Source organism: Neophocaena asiaeorientalis, unplaced genomic scaffold (genome assembly GCF_003031525.2).
Source record: "Neophocaena asiaeorientalis asiaeorientalis breed wild unplaced genomic scaffold, Neophocaena_asiaeorientalis_V1.1 scaffold96, whole genome shotgun sequence".
NCBI classification, from domain to species: domain Eukaryota; kingdom Metazoa; phylum Chordata; class Mammalia; order Artiodactyla; family Phocoenidae; genus Neophocaena; species Neophocaena asiaeorientalis.
This window is the reverse complement of record NW_020175831.1, coordinates 1,343,907-1,353,689: the sequence shown is the minus strand read 5'-3', so window position 1 is coordinate 1,353,689 and position 9,783 is coordinate 1,343,907.

Below are 9,783 nucleotides of genomic sequence, written 5' to 3'. Positions count from 1 at the left end.
CAAGTGCTGAAGCCCTGATTGAGCGAGCTTTCAGTCAGCCACTCTATTCTCGTATAGTGGCTCTTTCCAAGGACTTGAGCTGACGTCGGTGTTCAGCCATGTGTGATTCTTACTTCCCCTTGGCTATCTCCCTTTTACTGAAAGATACTCCAGTTTGCCCAGCCTGGATCGAATCAGGGTCCTCTGGACCGGGAATTTAGGTTTGGGAAATTTCCCAAATTAAAACAAGGTCCTTGTAGGACAAGTTTCTCACTAATAAAATTACATTTTCAAATATCAGACCCTTTGCATTGCCCATCTAGATGGAAGAAAGAAAAAGAAGGAAAGAAGGAAGGGAGGATGGCAGGGAGGGAAGGAGAGAAAGAAAGAACAGCCCTGCTTTAGTATCATGGGGAGAAGACATGTCTAAAAAAATGTTTCCCTTAATTGGGATCCAGGGGATGAAGGGTGGAAAAATACCTCAAGAAAGTTGCCCTTAGGAGTGAAGTCTGCTGCACAAACTTTGGGAATCTGGTTTCACTCTGCTCGGATTGCTAAGCCTTTCCTTGCTATAGGACCCTGTGGGTTTCTGTCGAATAGAAGAATGAACAGTAAACATTCCCTCATTTCTAACTTCATCTTCAGAGACCAGACTCTCCAGGATCCCTGATGGCTGAGTAACTTCATGTCCCTATTTGGCAAATTCCTGCTAGGTAAAGCTTTAATAGACACTATCCTATTTTAAATGGAGAACTCTGCGCACCTTTTAATCTCCCAAATAGAAAGATGAAGGGAAGGGACAGAACTGAGACAGTCTGAAATGGACCTCTGGTTTTATGGTGTGTGATAGGGGCAAGGTTTTCTGCTGTTTTTTTTTTCAATCAGACGATGACTCATTATGATCACTGGCACAGAATTTGGAGGCTCTTTATGACCTAAGAATCAGAGAGTGTGTTTGCTATGTTTCCTTCCTCTAAAGGTGGAATGTGTGCACATTTGTAGGCTCATTGAAAATAAGAAATGGAAAGACACCAAATGCAAAAACCTAAATAAAAGCATACCTCCTTCAACCCACTGAATATTCAGATTTACAAAAATGAATAACAAGGGAGCAAATCTTCATTTTACAAAAGGATGCACCATGGGATTCCTTTACATTTCAAGTTCCCCTGATGCATAAAACATATGGTTAGATTTACAAAACTTGATTTACACAGTTTTTTAGGAAAACATCTTTGCAGAAAGATTAGGTGTGATTAGACGCAAGAGCTCTTCTCTCAGGAGGGAAAACAAATGAGCTTAGCTAACAGGAGATGGTAGAGTTAACAACCAAAAACTCTTTATGCCATTTGGGAGGGCTGATTTCAATTTTGTGGAGTTCTTAGAGATTTCTTAGGGAACTCCAAATGACTGCTTACAGGGATGGGAATAGAGCTCCTCTAATGGCCTGCCTCACACACTGGGTGGGGTTCAACCTTTTCTGATCTCATGAGTTCTAGAAAAGTCTGAACACGGCAGCTGGGAAATGGTGGCATGGGGCCCCCTGTGAGGCAAAGCACTGCTGGGAGAGACAGAGAGAGAGAGAGAAACAGACAGAGAGACCTGCATGGCATCGAGAGTATTTGGCTGAGGCTAAAAGAAGAAATGTGTTATTCTAAATTAATTGGTTTGTTCCAGGTCTAAGGAGGTCTAAGAAGACGCTCAGAGCCTACAGGATACAGCTGGGTTTTCCAGTTGCAATTTCCATTATTTCCAAAGACCTGTCTTCCCATGAAGTCTTGCCATGTACAGGGCAAACAGTACAGCCAGGTAGGTGATGGGGCAGGATAAGCTCTCATCTAGTTCCCTGGATGGTCAGAACTCACTCCATTATTAAATTCAGATTCAGGATAATTAGCCGTTCTAACCTTAAAGGAAAAACAAGATTCAATTCACATACTCTCTTCTAATAAAGAAATACTACCCTGATCCGTTCTGAAGTGTCTAGGAACTTCTGTCACATTGTGGTCTAATCCCTGATCTGCCTTTAGCCTTCTGATCTGAGAAGGAGCCATGAGAATCGATATCCACATTCCTTTCTCTCCCTTTCATTCTCACCACGGTCGCACTTTAGGATGGTTAGGAAAGAGAGCGTTCCCTTTCCTTCTTCTCTCTCTTGGAATCAAGGCCACAATAACTGAAAGCCAGTGCAGACGTCCACTTCCGTTAGCTCCCATCTCTGTTCATGCTACAGTATTTGTTTATGATTTTGCCCCCGTTCTGGTGGTGCAGCACATTTACCGCTCATGAATATCTGATACTGAATTAAACCATTTGTCATTTGATTACATAAAGAGCATAATTCAGTTCAGAGCAAGCCATCTGAAAGAGAACTCATTATGATACCACGATTTTATTTTATTGGAGCATTTCGATTGTTAAATAGACAATACATGTCTTTCTTTTAACATTTTTTTTTTTGTCTAAAAGATGAAACCCTGCCTTTTACTTTGCAAACTGTATTACTTGATTTCATTTAAATAGGGAAAAGTTGTTTTCTAAAATATTAAATTGTTTAATTTGGGACAAGTGGAATAATAATGTTTTGCCATGAGACAGAGCTTCAAAAATTAGAAAGGGAATGTATGCCCCCCCCCACCCCCCCCGTTTTTTTTTAAAAAATCCAAGTTAGTATTTCATAACAATTCAGCTAAAAGAACCAGCAGCAGCCTGGCTAGAATGTCCGTCAATGAAGGATTTGTAATTGTGTTCTGTGCACATTAATGATACGGATGCATTTAGGCATGCAGGGACACATTATAAATGTTCGGCCATTATCAACGTGACTGCCACAGCATCTGATCAGGGCACCTACTGCGAGCAATGATGACAACAACTAGGGTTTTGGTAGGTGAGCTGCACAGGCAGCGGGTTCTTGCCCTGCCCACCCTGTCTGGTGGCGGCTTCTCGCCAGATTTCCAGAGATGACCTAGTTGCACAGATGAAAGACTGTCTCAGGGGGGCCTGACCCTGCATGCTCTGTTCCCTCAGGTAGAGGCTGACTTCCTGACGGTGACATTGAGCAGCCTGTTCTACAGCCTGCGCGCCCATCATTGGTGAGGGGACCCCACCGGCAATTAGTAAATACACAGAGATGCTCAGAGGGAGGGGTCCATAAACACGCAGAGATGGCAAATTGTTCGCAAAAGTGGCAAAGCATTTGTGTTCTTCTGAACGTTCATCGATTTCCCTTAACATAGCTATTTTCTTGTTTGATTTTTTTCTCTTCCCTTTAATTTGACCAAAGCAAAGCAGGAAACAGCCTTACAGCTGTAAAAAAAAAAAAAAAAAAAAGCCAAAAAAACAAATCTAACTAAATAAACCACCCTTTGAAATCATAAAGATATTTTCTTTTATTTTCAATAATTGATAAGACGTAGCCACGTAAGAAATTTTGATTTAGAGAACCAGTTCTCAATATACCATCAGTAGCAACCACCCCCAAATATTTTCCTTTCTTCAGTTTCCTCCCTGTAAGAATATTTTTTGCTTTTTTTCCCAGGACACAAATTGCTTTTAAAGGTCCAGCATAATATTCTACATGCCCAATATTTGCTGATTCACGTTCTAATATCGAACATTTCTTTTTTCATCAAATGCTTCATTGGATGTATAATTTAGATGAAACCATCATCAGATATAACTAGGACAAACAGACCCCTGAATGCTAACCGACTGTATAAGACACCAAACATATTTAGAATTCCTGTTCTTGCTTACATTTGATAAGTCTACTGTATGATATTCTTTAAAAACTTCCAAAAGCACATGAGCTACATCTGATATTACTTCTAGAATAGCAAGTGGCTTTCTGTAACTTTGTAGAGGATACAGGCAGTCCTCTGTATCCTCGGGTTCCACATCCATGGATTCAGCCAACAGAGGACTGACGATATTTCGGAAAAAAAATCCCGAAAGTTCCAAAAAGCAAAACTTGAATTTGCTGCACACCAGTAACAATTTACATGGTATTTACACGGTATTTACAAGTATTTACCTGGCCTTTACCTTGTATTAGGCGTTATAAGTAATCTAGAGACGATTTAAAGTATATGGGAGGACGTGCATAGGTTATATGCAAACACTACACCATTTTATACAATGGACTTGTGCATCCAAGGACTTTGGTGTCCCCTGCGGGCACCGGGGGATGACTGTAAGGGAAAGACGACACTAGTCAAATTGTGCTCTCTCTTCAATAATCTGTTTCATGTCAAAAGTTACTGTACCTGTGTTTGTGATGATTTTTCCTCTTGATTAACTTTCTACAGAAATCTGTGTGCATCTGCATTGATCAAATATAATGCCCAGATCATCACAATTTGTGTTTTCATATTAGTTCCCCACTGTTGATCAAAAGGCAGTGAACTCTAAGGTAGATTTTATTTGTTAAAAGACTAATAACAATAAAAAGCTAAAGTCATGCAGTTGTTTAAGTGAAGTGCCATGTCTGCACAATGGTATTGCATTTTTTGTTTGTTTGTTTGGTCTTTTTTGATCATTTGAGGACCCAGTGTCCTGAGCTGTAAAATGAGGACATTGGATTACATGGTATCTAGGTTTCTTACAATACTGTTTCAACTTAAGGGTTGGTTTAGAGAACAAAGCTTGTCATTTTAGGGTAAAATAATTTAGGCTAACTCCTGTGTGGTCTCATCAGCCACCTGGTGTCACTGTCAGATTACCTGGTGGGTGTTGCTGACCTCAGAAATTTGGGGGCAGGACACCATTCTCTGGGTTTTGATGTTGTTATTGTTTGCTTTTGGTTGTTGCCTTTGTTTTTTGGTTTTCACTCAAGTACTTTGATTTCTTTCCCCGGCCTTCTTCCTGTCTGTTCTCTTTCTCTGTTTCTCTAACACACACAGCCTCCCTCTCTTTTCCTTTCAGGACCCCTGACTCCCCTTTCTAGCTTTCTTGCCTGCCTTCTTCTCCCCAGTCCTCACAAGAGTTTCCTTCTCCGACTTTCTGCTTATTCACCACTTCCCTCAACTACTTGTTTCTAAATCACTTTAGATCCAGGGGCTCCTGAAAGGGTTCTCTAGGGGCTCAAACAGTCCTTCAAAAGATAAAGATCGGCCCAGGGAGAAGGAGACAAGTTTGTCTCCCAGAGGTCACCTAAATGTGGAAAGACCCAGACCTGTATCTGGTCTCCTCTGTGGGCAGGTGAGGGCTTCCCAATGCTGTTGAAGTCACCAAATTAGTGACTGGCGTAACCTGAGCACGTCGTTCCCACTGACCAACAGAGACGCGCCTTACTGTTCATTGTAGCCCCCCCATCACCGTGAGTGGACAGATCACCGCAGCCTCCCACCCAGTCATCCTTAGAAGAACAGCTTTCAGGGAGATGCAAACCCCTCAGAGACTAAAGGGTAATCACACCAAGATTCAAACTGCTTTAAGTCTCAGGAGAAAGTACGGCATTTAAAAAATATAGTGAAGTTGGTCATCAAAGGATGTAATGGTAGAGGCCAGCACCCAAAGAGCAGAAAGAAGCACATTCTAAAAAATCCCCCATTGTTGTTACTGGTATTTGGTATTGACCGTGTTTTCTACCTATACCCAAATGTGGACAGGAAGTGCTATTTCCTGTTGGTGCTTACATGGCTGACAGTGCACAAAGCCCAGAAGACTTTCCTCTCTACCCCTGCCAGCACCTGGCCCTTCAGATGCATACATAAGAGCCTGTCTTGATTCACTGGGTAACTCCCATCATGAACTCCAAAAGCCAACGCTTGTGCATGTAGGAAGCTTGCATGGGTAGGAATCAGTGGCAGAGATCCTTGGACTTGACTGGAGCACACAGAGACCCAGGATCAGTCAGAATCCTCTTCTTGAGATCCATGCTAAACAAAACGCTCCAGAGCCCTCAGCAACTCTGGATCAACCAAGTGCAGCAAGCATTTGTTAAGGACCCACTCCAGGCCCAGACCCTGAGGATGCCGAGAGGGGCCAGCCTGGCCCAAAGCTAAGCTCCTACAGCAAGCTCTTGAGATCTAGAACCACTCTCTGCTCAGGCCAGAGGAGACCCACCACCTACTAGACATGGCCTGGTTTGCCATGGCCAGGAGACTCCCCCCAGGAGCACCTTGGAGGCCTAGGAATGTTGTGAGAATGCAGGGTCAGCGAGGAGAAAAGTGACTGCTTCCTGCAGGCGCCGTGTGGACTTCAGCTGTCTGTCAAAGCATTTTCATCTCCACGCGCAACTTGTTCACTGTATATCAACTCGGGTGTATTAGCTCGGGAAGCAAGTCTGACAAGATGACCTGAAAACACTTGAAATCGGTGCCATCCCTGCAATTCATGAGGGATAAAGCATCTCGAGGGGACAATCTCCTATTTGGATGCACCCAAGTTCATCCAGTTAGTTTCAGAATCATAACAAACACCCTCGGTGAATCCACTATACAAACCCCTGTTCTGGGCTATGCCAAATGTAGGCCCCGCTCTGGATCTTGTGGAGGGAGGAGATCTGCCTGATTCCTTTTTGCTTCACAGTATACCGCGTCTTCTCGTGCAGGCTACCCATGGTCACAGTAAAGCAACTAGAGAAAAGGTACGAAATATTTAAGAGTTCTCTTCAAGCTGTTGGCAACACTAGAGAACTTAGGCTAAAATTTTTGAAGACGCTTTTGGGGTTCAGACCAGCTTGCCTTCTTAAAATAAACAAGCCTCGGGCTTCCCTGGTGGCGCAGTGGTTAAGAATCCACCTGCCAATGCAGGGGACACGGGTTCGAGCCCTGGTCCGGGAAGATCTCACATGCCGCGGAGCAACGAAGCCCCTGCGCCACAACTACTGAGCCTGCGCTCCAGAGCCCGCATGCCACGACTACGGAAGCCCATGTGCCAGTACTACTGAAGCCCACGCACCTAGAGCCCGTGCTCCACAAGAGAAGCCACTGCAATGAGAAGCCCACGCACCGCAACGAAGGGTAGACCCCGCTCGCCACAACTAGAGAAAGCCCGTGCGCAGCAATGAAGACCCAACGCAGCCAAAAGTAAATAAATTTATTTTTAAGAATAATAATTAAAAATATAAGCCTCACCAATGTGTGAGCTGAGGTTTTCTTTGCACTACACGATTTAGCTACCTTGTGTGTTTTTATGGCAACCTCCCTCCCACCCCTAGCCCCACCCCACCATTTATCACGTCATCTTATCATAGTCTCTTTCTCCAGACGCAAATAGCACACTAATGTTTCCTTTTGTTAGGGTGAGTTGTCAATCTCTTCAAAAAGGGAACAACTACAGACAGCTCTTTCTTTTGATAATCTTCCTGACACTTGCCTGAGCCCAGCTGATCCATCACAGAGAGCCTGGCTCCGTGGAGAGGCACATGCCGACAGTCAATCAGTATGGGTGTCGCTTTGTGTCCATCAAGAAAATATGTAAAGTGAACTATCTTGTATTTTGCGCTAGTAAATAGCCTTCCTTTTTTTCCCTAAATCTTGTCTGTTTTTCATAGGCTAACAGTACAAACACAACACACAGAACTCTGCCCTTCTAACATGCGAGTCTGAAAGCCGTCCTCTTTGTGCAGTTTCTGGCTTATTGGTGTACTCTGTTGTTTTCCATGACGAGGGAGGGGGAAGCAAACATGAAGACTCAGAACGCCGTACTTCGGGCTCAAGAGCACCTGGTTAGACTCAGGAATGCTGGACTTGGTGTGAAACTGCTACTACATTACATCATCAACCATAAACCTTCCAGCCACCGGAAATCCTCTCAGAGACCATAGTCATCAGGTTGTAAATGCAGAACAATCCAGAGAACTTGTAGGAGAAAACTAGGAATATGGAACCAGAAAAATATAAGGCAGTCATGTCTCTAAACGAGTTTGATACATCAGCCTAGTTGCTAAGCCCAAAAGTTTCTTTTGGAAACTTTTTTCCATGTGGGGGGAAGAGAGAAGGCATGTGGGAGGAAGGAGGTGGGGAGGCTGGAATGGAAGAAGGAAAAAATAGGTTTTATAGTTACATTTGTGTACTGGGTAGGCAGGCCAATCACTGGCTGTGGATTGCCCCATTCCTTCTTTTCTGGGAATAGAAATGGATAAAAATAACCACCAACCGCCAATTGCAACTGGTTAAGATCTTTGGCTATAATTATAACGGGACCTGTGAGACATTTAGATTCAATATACAGGCTTGTAAATAGAAAAATCTGTAGGAAAACCTAGATGTCCATTGATCAAAAATGGTTAAAAAATTATAGGGATTCGTACTATGGAATCTTCTACTGCCACTCTAATGAGGTAGATCTTTGTGTTCTGCCATAGAGATGTGTCCAATACGTGTGGAGTGAAAACAGCTTTCTGCATCATATGAATAATGCAATCCCATATTTTATTTCTAAAGCATGATACAAATGCCAACTATTAACAATGGTTACTCCTGAGGTAATGGGACTGTGAGAGACCAAATTTTATTTTTTACATTTCAGAGGTTTGCTTGAATTTTTTCCAAACAAGTATTTATTTGCTTGGCTATTTCTTTTAAGCCTATAAGAAAATTTTACTTTCACTCATACATAATCTGGCCAGGAAGGGTTTTAGGAGAGAAACTTCATGTGCCTCATTGCCTTGGAGAAGAGGCTATGTGTATTTTATATATATATATTTCCCCCTGGGGGGGATAAATTAGAATGGAAAATCCATGTTTAAAAAACTCCCAGGCAGGGACTTCCCTGGTGGCACAGTGGTTAAGAATCTGCCTGACAATGCAGGGGACACAGGTTTGAGCCCTGGTCCGGGAAGATCCCACATGCCGCGGAGCAACTAAGCCTGTGTGCCACAACTACTGAGCCTGCGCTCTAGAGCCCACAAACCACAACTACTGAGCCCATGCGCCTAGAACCCATGCTCCACAACAAGAGAAGCCACCGCAATGAGAAGCCCGCGTACAGCAAGGAAGAGTAGCCCCTGCTCACCGCAACTAGAGAAAGCCCGCGCGCAGCAACAAAGACCCAACGCAGCCAAAAATTTAAAAAATAATAATAAAATTTTAAAAGTCCCAGACTTTCCTCTGCTTGGCTGAGAAAAATAAGATTTTGGTGTGCTCTGCCAATGCGAGTGAATTGAATTTGTTTAAATGGAAGAGAAACTGGTTCTTCTAGGCTTCCCACAAAGATCTAGGGATTCCATGACAAAGAAATAATAATCCCCGTGGCTTCTAGACTAAAAAGAACTCTGTAGAGTCAACATAAACAAACATCCTAATAAAACCCCCTTTTACTTTAAACACATATCTCTCAGAATTATTTTTCCTTGTCCTTTGACTGAAAATAAAAGATGTCTTTAAAAAATAAATTAAATAACTGACCAGGAAAATGAACCCGATTTGAAAATTCAACGAGCGTGCCAACCCACAGCACTGGAATTTTGTACAAGACTCTCACTCCTAATAAAGAGAACGGAGTATTTCACAAAAAGCCTGAGGTGGGGGATTGAGAGACCAGGGCAGTGATACTCACAGATTAGAGCAGAAAGAAACGCACTGTGCGTATTCATGGAAATGCTTTCTAGTCAAGGGGAAGGGGTGACGTTACAATAAGGATGGAATCAGAGGACTTGAGCCAGATACCTTTTTTTTTTTTTTTTTTGCCCCTGTAAATAGAATGATCTGTGAAGATGTGAAATCCGATGAGAATTTTTAAACGACTTTTAAAACCTCATGATATGATGTGTGGACCCAAACATAACTTTCTGTCTCCTGCTCCAAGACTGGGCTAGATTGGGACTACTACATTAACAATATCTGAATAAACACA